This window comes from Capsicum annuum, chromosome 5 (genome assembly GCF_002878395.1).
Source record: "Capsicum annuum cultivar UCD-10X-F1 chromosome 5, UCD10Xv1.1, whole genome shotgun sequence".
Classification (NCBI taxonomy): Eukaryota; Viridiplantae; Streptophyta; class Magnoliopsida; order Solanales; family Solanaceae; genus Capsicum; species Capsicum annuum.
In genome coordinates this window covers 196,838,096-196,857,059 of record NC_061115.1, presented here as the reverse complement: position 1 = coordinate 196,857,059, position 18,964 = coordinate 196,838,096, and positions in this window count along the sequence as shown.

The window sequence follows — 18,964 nt, the reverse complement described above, 5'->3', positions numbered from 1 at the left end:
TTGTTTAGAGTCAAAGACAGTAAGTCTGAGACTCCAACTCTCCCGTCTGTTAACGTCGTCAATGAGTTTTCTGATGTCTTTCTGGATGATCTCTAAGGGATACCTCCTGATAGAGAGATAGAGTTCAGGACTGATCTTCTTCTAGATACTCAGCCAATTTCTATTCCTCCTTACCTTATGGCCCTAGCAGAACTTAAAGAGTTGAAAGAGCAACTCAAAGATCTACTAGATAAGGGTTTCATAAGGCCTAGTGTTTCTCCTTGGGGTGCTCCTATGTTTTTGGTGAGAAAGAATGATGGCTCTTTACGTATATGCATTGATTACGTCCTACTAAATAAAGTCACCATAAAAAATAAGTACCCCCTTTCGAGAATAGATGATTTGTTTGACCAATTGCAAGGTACAAGTTATCTCTCAAAGATAGACCTTTGTTCCGGTTATCATCAACTATAAGTTAGGGAGTGTGACATCCCGAAAACTGCTTTCCAAACTCGTTATGGCCATTTTGATTTTCTTGTTATGTCTTTTGGGTTAACTAATGACCCAGCAGCTTTCATGGACCTCATGAATCGAGTGTTCAGACCATATCTAGATATGTTTGTCAAACTGTTCATCGATGATGTACTGGTGTACTATGATGCTTCGAGAGTTGGGTTGGGTTGTGTATTGATGAAGAATGGTAAGGTGATAGCTTATGCTTCTAGACAGTTGAAACCCCATGAGAAAAATTACCCCACCCAGTACCTTGAGTTAGCTTTTGTTGTGTTAGCTATGTAAATTTGGAGACACTATTTGTATAGTGTCTATGTTGATGTTTTCACTGATCATAAGAGTCTGCAGTATGTGTTTACCCAGGGAGAATTGAATCTTAGGCAGAGACGATGGTTTGAATTATTAAAGGACTATGATATGAGTGTGTTGTACCATCCGGGGAAGGCCAATGTTGTGGCGGATTACCTAAGTAGAGTGTCCATGGGTAGTGTTTCACATGTGGTAGAAGGTAAGAAAGAGTTTGCTCGTGATGTACATCGTTTGGCTAGATAAGGGGTTAGGTTGTTTGACTCTGCTGAAGGTAGTATAGGGGTTCAGAGTAGTTCCGAATCCTCCTTAGTTTCGGAAGTGAAAGAAAAGAAATACTTAGATGTTAGTTTGGTCACACTGAAGGAGTTAGTCAAGGACCAAAAAGTAGAGGTTTTCTCCGAAGGGGGAGATGGTATATTAAGATTGCAGGGTAGATTGTGTGTCCTGAATGTTGATGATCTGAGATAGAGGATTATGGCTGAAGTGCACCAGGCGCGATATTCTATTCATCCTAGTGCCACCAAGATGTACCAAGACTTGCGAGAAATTTATTGGTGGAGTGGCATGAACAAAGATATAGAAGCGTTTGTAGCTAAGTGTGCAACATGCGAACAGGTTAAGGTTGAACACCAAAAAGCTGGTGGTATGATGCAAGAGTTTAGTATTCCCACCTGGAAGTTGGAAGAGATAAATATGGGCTTCATGATTGGTTTACCTCCTTCCCGATGCCATCATGCTTCTATTTGGATTGTGGTTGATAGGTTGTCTAAGTCTGCTCATTTCTTGCATGTTCATACTTTATATACTGCTGAGGATTACACTAGATTGGAGTCAAAGGGAATGACTCGATGAGAAGTTACATCTTCTAGGAGTCAAGGGGAATTTATGTAGTGTATAACCTAGCAATTGAAAATTAAAATGCCTGGACAAGGAAGTATGTCTTCGAGGGATATAGAATGATGAAATTTTACCATGATTTGATTATCAAACCTGTGCAGTGAAATAGCTTCCTACATTTTTAGAAGTGAGTAATTGTAGCCCTTGATATTTGTACTTTGAAGGTAACATGTTTCCTGTTTTATCAAAGAAAACTTGTGAGTTTAAAACATGGTGTTTGGATTTTGAGGCAATTGTTCTTGCGCTGGACACATTTAACTTTTCTTCTAGCCCTTAGCACATGTCATGGATTTATTGCATCATTGTTCCAAACATAGATTATTATGAGTGACTCTGAAAGAAGCACAGTATCTCTACTTTACCAAGATTCTCAGATAAACCCTTTGAACCCTAGTATTCCCATGAGTTCCAGACATGTCTATTGACACAACTTTCTGTATGCCCTATTTTGGCGCACAATCATGTCTCTTTCTTATGTTGGCTTTTTGTCTTGCTTTGTGCAATTGATGAAGCTAGTAGTCAGTTTAGAAATCTTTTCTCACTTATTTTGACATGAACTTGACTCAAAGACAAGAGAAAAATGACAATGATTTTTTATTTGGCTAACTGACTCAAGAAAATAAAATAAAAATAAAGAGAAAAAAATGAATTTCCCCATTTTAAAAAGAGAAAAGAAAACTTACCTGAAAATTATTGTCAATTATAATGATTATGACATGAATTATTAATTAAGCTGCCTAATCTTTTCATCCAAACTTTCAACCAATTGTTGTTTATTTAATGACCCTGAAATTGAGTTGCTTCCTTTGACCCATTGCATTTAGAGACCTCGTTCGGATAGTGACACCTTTAAGGGTTTTCGCCAACAAGCCTCTATCATTTTATTTTTTGCAACTGAGCATCGCCATATGGTGTCCGCAAGGATTTTTCACCAATGAGACTCTCTTATATGCAGTTCTCTCAACTCACAGTCGGCTTAAGGTGGCTCTGAGGGTTTTCACCAATAATACTCTCTCATTATCTCTATCAACTTACTATCGTCTTACGATTCCCATAAGGTTTTTCACCAATAAGACTCTCTCATATTTATTTCTCTCCTGATTCCACTGTGGAAGACAAGTAGTTCCCAAAATGTGTTATCATATGCATTACTTGCTTAGCCTTATTATTCTCAAAGATTGATCTGAAGGACTTTCTTTGGCTATAATATGGCTTTTGGATAAGGTTAGAAAGAATGGATGGCATGAGGCCCAAATGACACTTGAAGTGGGGTAGGACTTACAACTTTTGGAATCAACTCAAACAATAAGGATTAACTCGTGCCCCAATTTCTTTTGGATGGGTGATTTTATATTATTTATTTGGTTAGACGGAGACTTGAGTAGAGCGTCCCACATATCTCACCCTCGAGAGAGGAGAATCGGGTCATGTGTTGTTCTGACAACTTTTTATTTTGCTTGAATCTGATTTGCTTTCTTTTTATTTTCTATTTTCTTTATAGACTCTTTTCTCTTTGTGATTTTTTTCTGACTCTATTTTTCTTGACACTGTTCTCTTTTCTTTCTTTTTGGACACATTTTTGTCTTATTTTTTAAACTTTTCACACTTTATTTTTTTTGGTTGACACATTTTTTTAGTTGTGATGACTCTATGTTGATTCCAAAAGAGGTGTATTAAAGAACATAAAACTAAGGATCAAATGGGGTAAATAAAGGATGACACAATGTTTGGATAGCAGAATGAAATGTCTTGATCATATCAATCCTTTAAAATGAAAGTACATATCATGCAATATGAAATGAAAAATGAAGATCAGTTGTGATACTTTAACATCACTAACATTAACTGAGCATCTGTGTCCCATCTTGTTCTACAATTTTCCAACATACAACTGCACCTTTGTTGTACATCTCTCAGATTGAATGATTGATTCTTTTGTGAAGCTGATTTTCTTTCTGTTCCTCTTGATATAGGATCACGCAGACACAATTTGACTTAATTGAGACATTGACAGTGTCCAAGCACACATGCAAGTGTATGTGGTCTACCAAGTAATATAGTGTCCTTCAAGAAAGCCGAGTTATTGATCCCACTGAGACAAGATTTGGCAATGATTTGAGTTCAGTTCACAATTTAAATTAATTTAGTGCTAGAGTAACCTAGGAAAGAGTTTGGAAATTGTAAATTAAAACTAAACAATGAGGAAAATAAAGGTCTTAAGACAATCAATAAGACAAAACCAAGGGCTGAAGAACTCTGAACAATCATATTATGCATCTGGATTTCATTCATTAACTTGCTTATCTTAGTTGTTGATTCGTAGGGTTAATTGTAGGATTATTGTTTCCCAACCTCTAATCTATTACCTAAGTTGAACTTTACACGTACGTCATTAGGAGGGGATGTAATAATTAACTTACGTTCTAACCAAGGATCATCCTCCATATAAATTCAAGTAAGGTATCTAAGTACATCCCTATCCCAGATACTAATTTCATTTTCTTATTTTATAAAGAATCAAGAACCATACTCTACTTATTCCTATGTTTTATTGCCCAATTCCCTCTCCTAAATTCACATGGTTGACAATAGATGTATTATAAGGGTATGGAATCTTTAAAAAAGTTACAATATGAATAAGAAAACATCCAATATTGATAAGGAAAGCAAACAAACTTAATCCATAGAAATAATAATCATGTTCTTGGCTTCAACCCCGGAAAGAGGACGTTTAGCCATGCATAGTCATAATCGTAATCACAATATTGTAATTGACAACTAAAAACATGTATGATCTAAATAAAATTAATAAAAACCTAATAATGAAGTTTTAGCTGCCCCTTGATCTCCATAAAATGTCAAAAGATATGTAAAAACGTAATATAACATCAATATATAGCATAAGGGTAAGCCAAGTCCGTGTAGGAGTAAAATTAGCTTGAAACGCCCAGGTATGGAGTGAAGAGTGCATCACTCCCTCTCTTCCAATGGAATGGAGCATGCACCGCACCCTGTATTTCACAGGAGTGGAGCATGCGACACATTCTAAACTCATGCACTCTCTAGAAATTGTCCTCCGAATTTTGGTTTAAGTGTTGGCCCTTCCTACTTCCATCCCTTGTCTTGTGGTGTCTATACATTCATTTACAAACCTATTTAACATAGAATATCATCATATTAAGATCAAAAATAATTATACATCATCAAAACAAATGAATTGCAAGCATAAACAACACTAAATCCAATACAATGAATCAAAAACAAGAGCTTAGACTAGGTTGGTTTCATGATCTTTCCCTTCAAGTTTCACCTCATTATTTGACTTATATAAAATTTTTACACTCCTAAAATTTTTTTCCACATATTATAAAACATTTAAAACCATAAGGAATGCATACAACTCAATAGAATCCATCAAGATAGATTAGACTAGAAACTAGCTCAAGCTAGGAAGACTAGTTTTCTCCATTGAACTCTAATTGACTCTTTTAAGTACAAACATACTTGGACGTTACTTGGAACCTTATAATACATACTTGAACACTTTTATACACATTTATTTCATTAGAAACTCATATAGAATAGAATCATCCTCAAAGCAAGGGTAAAAAGGCTCGAATAGTGACGCTAGAATGCATAAATACATCCAACATCACCACCCCACACTTAAAAAATCCTTATTCGTCCTCGAGCAACTCTTAACTATAATCAACAACAACTAAGGAAACTCTACAGTTCTACTAAATGCAAGATACTCAAGCTAGTACTACACTGACTACATAGAATGAAAGATACTACACTAAGCATGTTATTTACACAAATTCAACTTCATGAACACTACTCCAAAACATTCTAGCCTCAAGACTTAACTCATCGACTCGCAAACTCATGCATATTTCTCAATCAAATACATCATACAAGTCACCTATATTCATCAAACATGTGCCCTCATGACACAAGAGTTCCCATAAACATTCATAATTAAGTAATTTAGAACGTGGTGGGTACAAGAATAAAATAACGCTCACTCTCCCAAAGAATTCACAAGTTACACACAATGAACTATATGATTTCCCTTAATGTAATTGTCCATTAATAGTCAAATGTTAAATTTAGGATTAATTAGGACTTTTTCAGATTGTAATGTTGGGATGGGTAGGAACTATTTGGTAATAATGACTAAGCTCTATAAGCGCTTTAATACACTACATTATTCCTTTAAAATCACTCTCCAACAACCAAATTACACTTATTCATTAATCCATACCTTTTTTTTGCCCAATCTCTTTTAAGAATTTTCACAAACACTTGGTGGACACATAGTTTACTACCCCAGGAATCAATTTTACTCTTTTTTCACAATTATGGTAATATTTTTAGAATATATTATATAACACCCATATAGCACACATCAATTATTAACACCAGTAACCATTAACTTGGGCATCAATTTCACCTTTTTATTCTTCAATTTATCAAACTCCTTACTAATTCAAATTTTCATTAAAGCACTTAGGTGCTTTTGGGATCAAATTAAGGTTGATCAAAGAAGGGATTAGGCTACTTATGAGGTTTCCATAGAAAAGCTAAAGTCTCAATAGGGGTTAACTAGGATAATGCACAAGGGTAGGACAAATATAAGGTATAAAACAAGGCTATCAAAGAAATGCCTAAATCATCTCCTAAACCCACAGTCTTTATTTCACTTCTCACACACATCAGGCAAGTTCTAGATATCGCATGCAACAATGAATATACAAATACCTTATATCACACATGGCACATGCTCAAATCATATAGGTTTATCATAGGCTCCCAACCAAACAATAGCATAAATTCAAAATTAAGCTAACATAAATAAGAGTCATAAACTTGAGCCTAAGAGTCTCACAAAATAGCAATTCAGATCAATCAACATGCTTTTACAAAAAAACCCCACTTGCATCATGTAATAAAAAATAGCACTAACAAGAATATCTTACTTATTCCTATCTTAAAATTTTTTAAATTGAGCCAAAATTTGAGAATTTCCCCACCCCACACTTAAAAATCTGTTGTGTCTCCAAAATGAATTTAGATGTAAGGTATAGAAATACTCCCTGAGGCCTCTAGGCCTAGCTAGCAGCCTATTTTTGCATAAAGGAGATCTATAGGACCCCACACTTCATTCTTGCTATGCTTTAGGCTTAATTTTATGGTAATCAGACTTCCCATTAACTTATGACTCAACCATAAACAAACACTACGTGAAATGAAAACTAAAAATGTAAAAGAAAATATACCTAATTAACTTAAGTTTCCTCCCAAACAACGGTTGATTTGATGTCGCGGCACTACCCATCTCAACTGAACCATATTCCTTTAGTTTTTTCCTAGCACTTTGGGGCCATTTTCTTATCCTCTTCACCCCTATTGGGTGTGAATTCTCAAGATCAACAGGTTTCTCAACTCTAGCCTCTTCAGAATCTTCAATTTCCATCATGTCTGGCTCATGTCTGGCTTAGGAGATAGTATCTTAGGCTTCTCAATTAGTTAGTTTGAAGATATCTTTTGTGGACTAGCCACCCCATACTTTTCCCTTTCAATAACATTGATCATACATAAATCTTTAAGATAGGAATTAATTATGGGTGCTTTGTATACATCAAACACTACTTCTTCATCCTCTACCCTTATTTTGAGCGTGCCTTCTCTAACATCGATTAACGCTTCTCTGGTTGCTAAAAATAGACACCTAAAGATAATTCCTACCTGTTTTTCAACCTCAAAGTCAAGAACAATAAAGTCAGTAAGAATAAAAAATTTACCAACAATAATGAGGACATCCTTAATTATTTCTTTCGAATATGCCATGGAACTGCTACTAGTTGCAAAACAACGGTGGCCAATCTAGGCTTTCCCAAGCCCAATTTTTCAAATATAGATAGGGGCATAAATCACTCAATCCATGGACTACTATACTCCCAATTTAGTTAGGGAGTGTAAACTTCACCGGATCTCTCAAATTCTTAGGAATTTTCTATGTCATTACTGTACTACACTATTCAGTTAGCATTATGTCCCCCACATCCAGCAATTTTAGCTTATTAGCCACCATACCTCTCAAGTACTTTTCATACTTAGGCATACCCTGCAAAATATCTAACAAAAGTAAGTTAATGTAAAGTCCACTGAATGAATTAAAGAACTTCTTAAACAAGGCATCCTCATTCACTTTAATTTGCCTTCGAGGGAAGGGCAATGGCAGTGTTTTCTTCACATCTGGTTCAATAACTTTTGGTCTTAAGTACTCAGAATTCCTTGATTTTTTAGCAACTTCTTCGGAAACATGTTTGGTCACAACCTTAGCATCTTTCTCCTTTGTTTCATTAGGAGGTTCTCCTTAAAGCTCTTTGCTGCTCCTCAAGGTAATTCACATAACCTTCTTTGGATTTTCTGTGTTAGTTGGCCACCTACCTTGTGGCCTAGTATTTAATGCTTTCTAATTTTTCCCCACTTGCACCTCTAAACTTCTGGTAACCTCTTGCAAATTTTCTAGGTCTGCCGCAAACTACGTCTGATTAGCTAGGATCTGCTTCAATATCTCCTCTGTGCTGCTTGGTGACTGAGTTTGTTGGGCTTGAGGCTATAGGGCATTCCATGAATGATTTGATTGATAAGTTTTCCAATTCATGGTATAGGCATTAAAGTAATTTTACATTTAAGGATTACCCACATACATAACTGATTCTAGATTTAAAGCACATATGGCTGTTGAATGACCACTATTACCACATACCTCATACTAGCCTACAGCTTATGGGATTGCGTTGATTGTAGATGTAGGTTGTGCTGCTCCCAGCTTCATGCTATTGAATGATGTGTTGATCAAATTCTGTAGTGTAGAATCCTGTGCTAATAAGGCTATGAATTGGTCCACCTCCAATACACCCAGAATTTTTTGTGGCACTTCTAGAATATGAATGCCACTCTAGATTACCTTATGCTATGCGGTTTAGTAATATGTATAGATCATAATTATTTAATTCCAATGCTTGACCACCTACAGTTGAATCTAGAAAAATCTTTGTTTTGTGATCAAAAGCTTCTACAAAAGTGTGAGCAAGTACCTCATTTGATTGTTGGTGATGTGGACAATCCCAAAGAAGATCTTTGAAGTGTTCTCAATAATGATAGAGGTTGTCACTTGGCTTATTTTTTAAGCTCACTATCTCAGGACAAAGTCTCACAGTCTTGCCTAATGGAAAAAATCTGATGAGGAACTTTCTGACTAAGTCATCCCATGAAGTGATTAAATTCGTTAGCTTTGCATTGAACCACCTTTTTGCTTCCCCTAAAAGGGAATGGGGAAACAGTGTCATCCTAACATAATCTTGAGTTATCCAGTCAAAGTGAATGTATCAGTAAGCTTAGTGAAAGTCTAAAAGTAGACATATGGATTGTCGTGTGAAAGCCCTTAAAACTGTCCGCTGCTAATAAGAAGTTGCACCATATTGTGTTTCAACTCAAAATTCCCCCCAGCTGTTGGTCTTTGAATTGGGGAAGTCAAGTTCATTGGAAGGGGACTGTCAGTTCCCAAACCTTCCTACCATCTGCTTGTTATTCAGCCATAGGAACAATATTCTCTTGTCCTTCTTTAATTTGGGGAATTCTATGGAAATGGATTGCTTCTCTCCTATGTTGATGGTAAAGTTGCTCGGGTTTCGGGCTTAGTTCTACCAACTTTCGATCACTTTCCATCTTATCATCTTAAAAACCTCTTTCCTGGAAGAACAAAACCAAGACCAAGTATAAAAACACCAAATAAATCTAAAAGTAAAACTAAAATAAACTATTACAAAAATCCAAGTCCTCCGCATCGGTGCCAAAAATTTCATAGTGTTGAAGCACATAGGAAAGTGTACATGGTATATTTAGTAATATAGTGACCTTCAAGAAAGATAAGTTACGATCCCACAGAGAATAGATTTTGCAACGATTTGATTTCAGTTCATAATTTAGATTAATTTTGTGCTAGAGTAACCAAGTAAAGAGTTTGAAAATTGTAAATTAAAACTAAACAATGTGGAAAATAAAAGTCTTGAGACAATCAATAAGAGAAAACCTAGGGTTAAGGCACACTTAACAATCAAATTATGCTTCTTGATTTTATGCTTTAACTTGCTTGTATTGGTTGTTGATTCGTATATGGTTTCCCAACCTGTAATCTATGAGCTAATTTGAACCTTATACCTACATGATTGAGTGAGAATGTAATAATTCACTGAAGTTCTTAGTAAGGATCATCCTATATATGAATTAATTAAGGTATCTAAGTGCATCCCTACCCTAGAAAATAAATCCAATTTCTTATTTTATAATGAATCAAGAACCATACTCTCCTTATTCCCATGTTCTATTGCCCCATTCCCTCTACGAACTTCACAAGGGTGACAATGGATGTATTCTAAGTGTCGGAAGTCCTTCAAATAGTTATAATAAGAATAAAAAAATAACTAATACTGATTAGCAAAGAAAACAAATTTAATCCATACCAATAATAATCATGTTCTTTGATTTAACCCCGAAAAGTGGGCGTTTAGCCATGCGTAGTCATAATCGTAATAAGAATTTTATAATTAACGACTAAAACCATGTATGAAATAAATAAAATTAAAAAAAACCTAACAATGATGTTGGATCAGCCCCTTGATCTCCAAATAATGTCAGAAAATATGTAAAAACGTGATACAACATGTTTATATAGCATAAGGGTAAGCTAAGTCCGTGTAAGTGTCAAATTAGCTTGAAATACCCAGGTGTGGAGTGGAGCGTGCATCACACTCTCTATTAATATGGAATGAAGTGTGATCCATACCTTGTATTGCACAGGATTGGAGCATACAACGCATGCTAAATGCATGAAATCTCTAGAAATTGTACTCTAAATTTTGGTTAAGTGTTGGCCCTTCCTCCTACCATCCCTTGTCTTGTGGTGTCTATACATTGATTTCCAATCCTTTTGAACATAAAAATATCATCATATTCAGATCCAAAACTATTATAAATCATCGCACCGTACGAATTAGAAGCACAAACCACACTAAACCCATTATGATGAATCAAGAACAAGAGCTTAGACTAGGTTGGTTTCATGACCTTTCCCATCAAGTTTCCACTCTTTCCTTAAATCATATAAACTTTTTACACTCCTAAAAAATTTTTAAACATATTATGACACATTAAAAACCATAAGGAGCGCATATAACTTATTAGAATCCAACAAGATAGACTAGACAAGCAACTACCTCAAGCTAGGAAGACTAGTTTTCTCCATTGAACTCTAATTGACTCTTTTAAGTATAAACATACTTGGAATTTACTTGGAACCTTATATACACATGATTTAACACTTTTATACACATTTATCTCATTATCAACTCATATAACATTGACTCATCCTCAAAACAAGGGTAAAAGGCTAGAATAGTGATGCTAGAATGCATAAATACACCAAACATCAGACATGTCTTTCAATTAATGACCAAGTTATTCTTGTGATTCTCAAAATAATTGCCTTGATTTTCAAAGAAGGCTTAAACTTGTCACCAAATGTCTCAATACTCAACATATTTTCTCAGATGTTTTTTTCTAACTTTAGCCCTCTTATTTAATGTTTCATGGTTATATTGGATTGTAAGATATAGCTGAAAATTCCGCAGGCATGTCAAATTACCAGACTCAATATAAAATGTATTATAAATAGAAAACAAACAAACAACACATATTTAAAACATAAAGAAAGACACACTTCATTTAGTAAAAATAAAAGATAAAAGGGTTTGAAGATAAACAACAAAGAGAAAAAATAAGATATATCCCAAACTACAACCCTAGAATAATTTGGATAACAGAAAAGAAAAGAAAACAAACTACTAAACATCCATTCTAGGAGGGAGATGTCTTTATTACTATGACCCTGAGCATTAGAATGATACGCACATTGTACATTATGATCCAACTTGCTTGAATGCAGATTAAGAGTGTTCCCAAGAAGAAGAGTGATCATGCCCCACTGTACGAATATATGAAATAAACTTGTACATGACTCTCAAATTGGTGTAAAGCTATCTCTTGAATTCTTCCTTATTTCATTATTTGTCCTGGATAAAAAATTGGGCCTGAAAGGGATTTGGTATATTTATGGAGTTAGAATATGACTCTAAGGAGTTGGTGTGTGACATTTTGGGTAAGATGGGGGTTGAATATGTGGTTGTGCATTATATATTAGATATGGATGTGGAGAAACAGAATATAATGGATTTTGAGTGTGATTATGTGGAGCTTAGGCATGAACTTGGGCTTGAGCCTCAGAGTAATGATAATATGGTCTTCTTGACCATTCCCATTGTCCAACTATAATAGTAGATGTATATTCCTTATTCCTATTCCCTATAACACTTTTTGAACCCTTTTGAATTGCTTTTAATGTTGTAAAACTCATAAAATAACCGGTCTTATTTCCATATGCTATTATCTCGCCCTTTTAAGAAGCTTAATAAATGGCTTACCTAATGTAGGTAACAAGTGTTGATAATATATTTTACCCTACCCTTGAATAAACACCTCAACTATTTTTTTTTCTTTCATTGGTTGTTTCTCCCTAGCTGCTTGTTCATGCCATATGATCGCATACTCCATAAGACTCGCAGTATTTTTCCTCTTCACACTGGTTAGAGATTTTTCGTCAGGAATCAACTTCACATTGTATTGGAAATGTTGCATGAAATCACTATAAAAATCATCCCAATTATTCCACTTGTTGATGTCTTTATCAACAAAATATTTCAAAGCTAGTCTTGAAAGGCTCTCAAAAAAATAAGCCATAAGTAATTATTCCATCCCTCCAGTGCCCCTTAGTAGGTTGCAATAATGTCTCAAATGTGGCACCAGGTTCCCATGCCTCTCATATTTCTCAAACTCTAGAATTTTGAAACCAAGAGAGAGATTAACACCTTGAAACATACACAGATCTTTATATGAGACAATTTTGTACCCCTAAGTCCTTGGAAGTTCTTTATAGCCAGTTATAAACATCTTAGTTTTTTGTTCACTTCTTCTTGTTCTTCGGTCATAATAGGCTTTTTAGAATTAAGAGATGATTCAGGCGAGTGAGTGTACCCATATGTACAAGCCTACTTAAATATGGGCTCGGGAACTTAATGTTGATCACTAGGAATATTTAATATAGGTTTGTTTGTAGAGTGAGGAATCACAACTGTTAGATTGACATTAAATGCTGGAGCATTAGGCGGGAGTGATGCTGCAAAAAGATGAACAGTAGATAGATTTGAGTGTATGGTAGTTTTGTGTTGAAGTGTGTGGAAATGAATATTAGAAGTGTTTGGATAGTGTTGCCTCGTAGTAGTCCCTAATGCATGTTGTGGCATGTCGATAACAATAAGAAATTATGCATGTGACACGGTGGTCAAGCTAGAAAGATATTTCATATTATCAGTAGGAACTGGAGGAGGAGGCAACCCATTAACCCAAGCTTAATACATTTCTATCATTTACTGCCTCAATTTTTGAATCTCTTAATTAGCTCCTAAATTCTCATCCTACAAACTCTCTATCTAATTAGTCACAACAACCTCGGTATTCTTGTTGGCCATAACTTTCTCTTTGACTTGGTGCAATATGGAGGACCATCCAAAATACCATCAAACAACCACCTTAAACTAACTCGACAAGAGATAGAAAATGCGTTAGAGTTTAAAACTTTCTAAAAACTTTTTTTATCTATTTTTTAAAAATATCACCAAATCCAAGTAGGGCGCTACATATCTCTCTCCTGAGAGATGAGAATCGAGTCTGTGTAGTTCGTGAAGTTTGGGCACAACATGGACGTCAAACTCTCTTTCTTTTTCTTTTTCTTGAAACTTTAAGATGAAAAGAAAAATAACAAATTGTCAAAAGATTTAACAGAAATCTTTTGGTATTTTTCAGCTTTAACATCCCTATACAAAGTGAAACCTATGATTACCAAAGAAAATTTTTTCTAAGTTTTCGATTTTGAATTTCATACGAAAGTGAAACTTGAAACTTTTAAAGGAAAATCTTTTTGTAGTTTTCTTTTAAAGATGTATATGATACCTATTCTAAATGAAGAGTGAAGAATTTTATTTGGTTTTTTAAATAAGATCACCAAACCCTAGAAGGGATGCCTACATATCTCTCCCTCGAGAGAGGTGAATCAGGTGTACGTAGTTCATCCAGATTGGATAATTAAAGATTGAATTACAAACTAAACCCTGACTTGAGAGATACGACTGTAAACAGGCGAAGAAAAATGTCAATAAAATCTTTTTTGAGTTTTTAATTTGATACTTCATATAAAAATGACTATCCATAAAAGGAAAATCCTTTTTAATATTTCTATTATATGAAATGTACAAAACTTCTACAATATTTTTTGCATTTTTCTTTTATCAAAGCCTCCTATCGTAAAAAAAAATTAAAAATTCTGAATTATGAATTCTTGCTAAAGAAAGTAAAAAGAAAATATTTTTAATGTTTTTGTTTTTGAGATATGAGTGTAAAAGGTAAAAATCTTTTTGAATTTGTTGGATTGTGAAGAACAAAAGCCATAAAAACTATCAAAATCTAGGAAACTCTTTTTTGACTCACTTTTTCTTTTTTTCCTTGTTTTTTAAACACGCCTTCCTTTAATCTTAACACATGTTTTCATAAAATCAGTTTGTCAAATGACTTGGTCATCATCAAAATGCAATAGTTAATACGTAGTAATGATTTAGGGGTGAGTCTCCTACAAAGGACCAAATGGATCCCCCTAGGTCACAATATGATGCAGATAAGCATGACCTAAAGGCTAACCTAGGCTAGAGTCCACTAACAAGGTTGTTTGGGGGAGCGTATGGTCGATAGTGGCTGTGACAAATTTCCACCAACTCCATACGTTCGATGGATCCCCCTCCTAAAATAAGGTTGACTCAACATGAGTTCATGTATGCAATGTGTTCTTCGAAACTTGTTGCAAAAGAAATGACTCGTGTTATGCAAATGATGCCAGATATAAAGCGGTAACACATAAAGAATGAATGTAAACAAAAAACACATATGCATCTAAAAATGATAAAACAATAACACAAATAATAAGACAATCAAAATATTCATACACCGATAGTGTCAAACTTAGCCGATACAACTCAAAAAATAAGCTTTAATTCTAAAAAATCCTCAGTGGAGTCGCCAAAGCTGTCACACTACTTTTTAAACCAAAAAGAATATTTTAAGGTTAGAAATTTTTTTTTATTATTAAAGTGACAAAAATAAAAAAAATTAAAAATGATACATTTCTCGATTAAATTCAGAGTTGCCACTTGGCATACGCCGTGTGTGGCAACTCACCTTAGGAAATCTTTTTCTGAAATGGATTGACTCTAAAACTGATCTGGGTATAGATATTCTGGGTAACGAATTTTGTTGACTGACGGAAAGGTGTTAGGCACCTATTCGCCCCGCGTAACGCCCTGCAATTCGGGCTACAATATAGACCATGATTTCGATGCATTGTTAATTCCAAAGCCATAAAATCCTATTACAATAGGACAAGCTAATTATTGTGTAGCATGTGAATCCACTCAAGCTTGAATTTAGACCATAGAGGTCCTTCAACTCAAGGAAGAGCTGAAACTATTTCGATCGACTAAGTTTTAGTAGACGTTGTAAAGTGTGTCAGCTTCTATCGACCATACCTCACTATATATGTTGAATAAGGAAGCCTACTATGTGTCAAATGATAGGTATTTGAGTTATGTTTCCAACGATACCAATTTGGCTAAAATCCGACACCCAAGAAAGAAGTTATCGCCTTTCAAAGTGATAAGCGTCGCCTAACCAATCGCCCATGGCCACTGGAAAGCATAGGCAATAGCCTAGGCGGCGCCTATGTAAAAATAGGCGATAGCCTAGGTGGAGCATCTGTAAACATAGGTCATTGCATAGGCGGCACCTATGTGAACATAGGCAATGGGATGGGCGGCGCCTATGTAAGGAATTCTAGTGACTTAAACCATGGTTTAAACCATGCATATGTGATTTGAGATTTTCCATGGAAGTTTGATAAATATGAATGATAAATTTCTTTCAAATTCCCATGATAATGTCTTGATACCCCATATTATATTGTGATCAACAAAAGAGAGCATGAATTTGAATGAAATGTTGTTTACCACTTGTAAATGATGAAGCACCTTGGTTTTTACATGGTTATGCATATATGGAAGTGATATTGAGGACTTGAAAGTTGGTATGATGATACCCTATAAAACATGATATGTGATTGAATCAGATGAAATTTAAATGCATTGATTTTACATAAGAAAGGTGGATGATTGAAGAAGGCATTTGAGATATAAGGGTTCATCACTGGAAAATATGTTTACCAACACGGAATATTGGTACCAAGCTAAGTGATGCTGTGTACTTGACTTCATCTCATTCCCAAATTGGGACTATAGGTAGGATCCCAGGGTAAATGATCTTGGGCACTACCATTGGGTCGAGACACCATGCTATGTGATCTTGTGTGTCTCTCCCTCACTTATACTCTAATCTCGGTGGTAACCAAGGATAGACAGTTGGTGTAAATTATGTAGGGTATTCCACCAAGCTCAGTTGCATTTCATTGTTGTGGAGAAACTATTGCATTACACCCATGTGTTTTTAAATGATTTGATACAAAATTTTCTTTATAATGGCTCTCAACTATATATTGTAAAAATATTATGTTTTGTTTTGATATCTCTAAGTACCACTACTTTTGTGCTGACCTCCTTCCCTCTCCAACCTCTTAGGTTCAGAGGCCAAGTCTAGGGGTCAAGAGAACCAGTAGATCATTCAGATAGAATTGCAGTGACTAGTGGTGAGCCTTCTATGTTTCTGAAGGTCTTATGTCCTGCAGTCCTTTTTTTCTTATATTCAGTTTTGGGGTCTACTGGGGACCTTGTCCCAGTTTATATAGGTTTCTTGACTCAGTCATTTGTTAAAGATTTTTGCAGACAGTTGTTTAGAGGTTAATTGATGTTGAGGGAATCTTATCTCCCCATTATTGTTTCTTTCATATTTATGATCATGTTTCTATATTATTGTATTTTTTTCTACATTACTTTGATCAAATGAATTAGGTGCATGATTACAAGACAGATAGAGGTGTTTCAGGCCTCCATTCTTTGAACTGCTTGTCACGTCCAGGCCCTGGTTCGGGTCATGACAAACTTGGTATCAAAACATGGTTCATGGTCCCAGGGTGTCTGTGAAATCGTATCAAGTAGAGTCTTGTTTATGAGTGTGTAGCGCGCCACACTTATAAGAAGGAGGCTTCTAGGTTTTTAGGAAATATTTCCCTTCTTTGTGATTTAGTTCATGCTTAAGAATCTAAACTGTCTCGTAATCAATGATCACTTGTGTTTGAAAAACACAGTTATGCCTCCACGTAGTATCATCTATTACAATGCTTAGTCAGATGAGGGTTGTCCACCCATGGGATGCGGACCCATAACAGGGTTCACACTTTAAAATTTGTCCCTACTCTAGGAGTACCTTCAGTCCCGACCAGTCCACCTAGGGCTCCATGGACTAATGCCAACGATCCCCCAACTACTTAGGGAGATATTTCAAATTCAAAATTCAGATGGTCCATTCATATGATGACACAGTTGGTAGATAACCAGGCTTAACGATCGAAAGATGTTGGGTCTGCATATTTTACATCTGAGGATACTAGAGTTGGATATTTCATGAAGATGAACCTACCTAAATTCACTGGCTTCAAGATAGAGGAAGATCCACAAGTGTTTGTGGATGAGATGGAAAGGATCTTTAAGGTGATGCAGGTTGATAAGGTTGAAGGGGTGGAGCTAGAAACCTATCAGCTCAGGGACATTGCGAATCAGTGGTATACCGACTGGGAAAATGCAAAAGGTGAAAGTGCTGAGCCCACATTTTGGGGCAAATTTGTGGAAGCTTTTCTTGATCGATTCTTTCCTCTGGAGTTGAAGGAGACCAAAGCGGAAGAGTTTATGAATCTGAAGTAGGGTACTATAAGTGTCCAGGAGTACACTTTGAAGTTTTATAAACTAGCCCGCTATGCACCAGAGTTGACTAGTAATATGAGAACTCGGATAAGGAAATTTGCATTTGACCTTGCTGATAGTTGGTACATGAGTTCCAGGGGGCTATGTTGAATAAAGAGTTAGACTTTGCTCGACTGACCGTTCATATACAACAGGTGGAAGAGTAGAAGAAAAAGATTGCTGAATGTAGATAGAAAGAAAGACAGGCTAAGAGAGCTAGATCTGCGGACCAGCACCTGAGTCAGCCACAGAGTGGTAACTTGGGTAATAAGTGGTCAAAGAAGAAGAAGTTTTGGAATAATGCACAGTCAACAGTCAGCAGCTAGCACCCCAGCACCCAGACCACTGACAGATAGACAAACTCAGAGTTTTTAGACTCCTCATGGGTCTAAAGCTCTAGGTACACAGTCTTAGGGCAGTGTGGCCCAGTAGCATCGTACTTATCTGTGGTATGAGGTTTGTAGAAGGAATCATCTAAGAAAGTGTTGGTTTGAGGGGACAAACTGCTATACTTGTGGCAAAGTAGGTCACCTTCAAAGAGATTGTCCTTCTGCTGGAGTAAATACGAGGGAGGGGGGGGCTAAGTCCCAAGCTTCCTCCATAGCTTCTTTTCCTAAGGGAGCCCCGTCAGCTGGAAGAAATGGTCACAACCAGTTATATTCTTTAACTAACCGCCAGGAGGCAGAAGATTCACCAGATGTTGTCACCGTTATGTTACAAATATTTTCTGGTGATGTTTATGTATTGCTTCATCCCAGGTTTACTTTATCATATGTGACCCCTTATGTGGCGGTTGGTTTCAGGTTTGAGCCCGAAGTTATTGTAGAACCATTTTTTTTTCTACCCCTGTAGGTGATTTTATTGTTGGTGAAAGGGTATATAGAAATTGTGTCGTGTCTATTCATAGAAGGAAAACTGTGGCAGACCTTATAGAACTGGATATGATCGATTTTGATGCCATCCTTGGGATAGACTGGCTCCATTCGTATTATGCCACTCTTGATTGCAGAACCCGAAAGGTCACTTTTTTTTTCTCGAATGAGACACCAATTGTATGGGTGGGGAGTTCTGTGAAACATAGAGGTTAGTTTATCTCTTATATTAGAGCCCGAAAGCTTATCTCTGAGGGT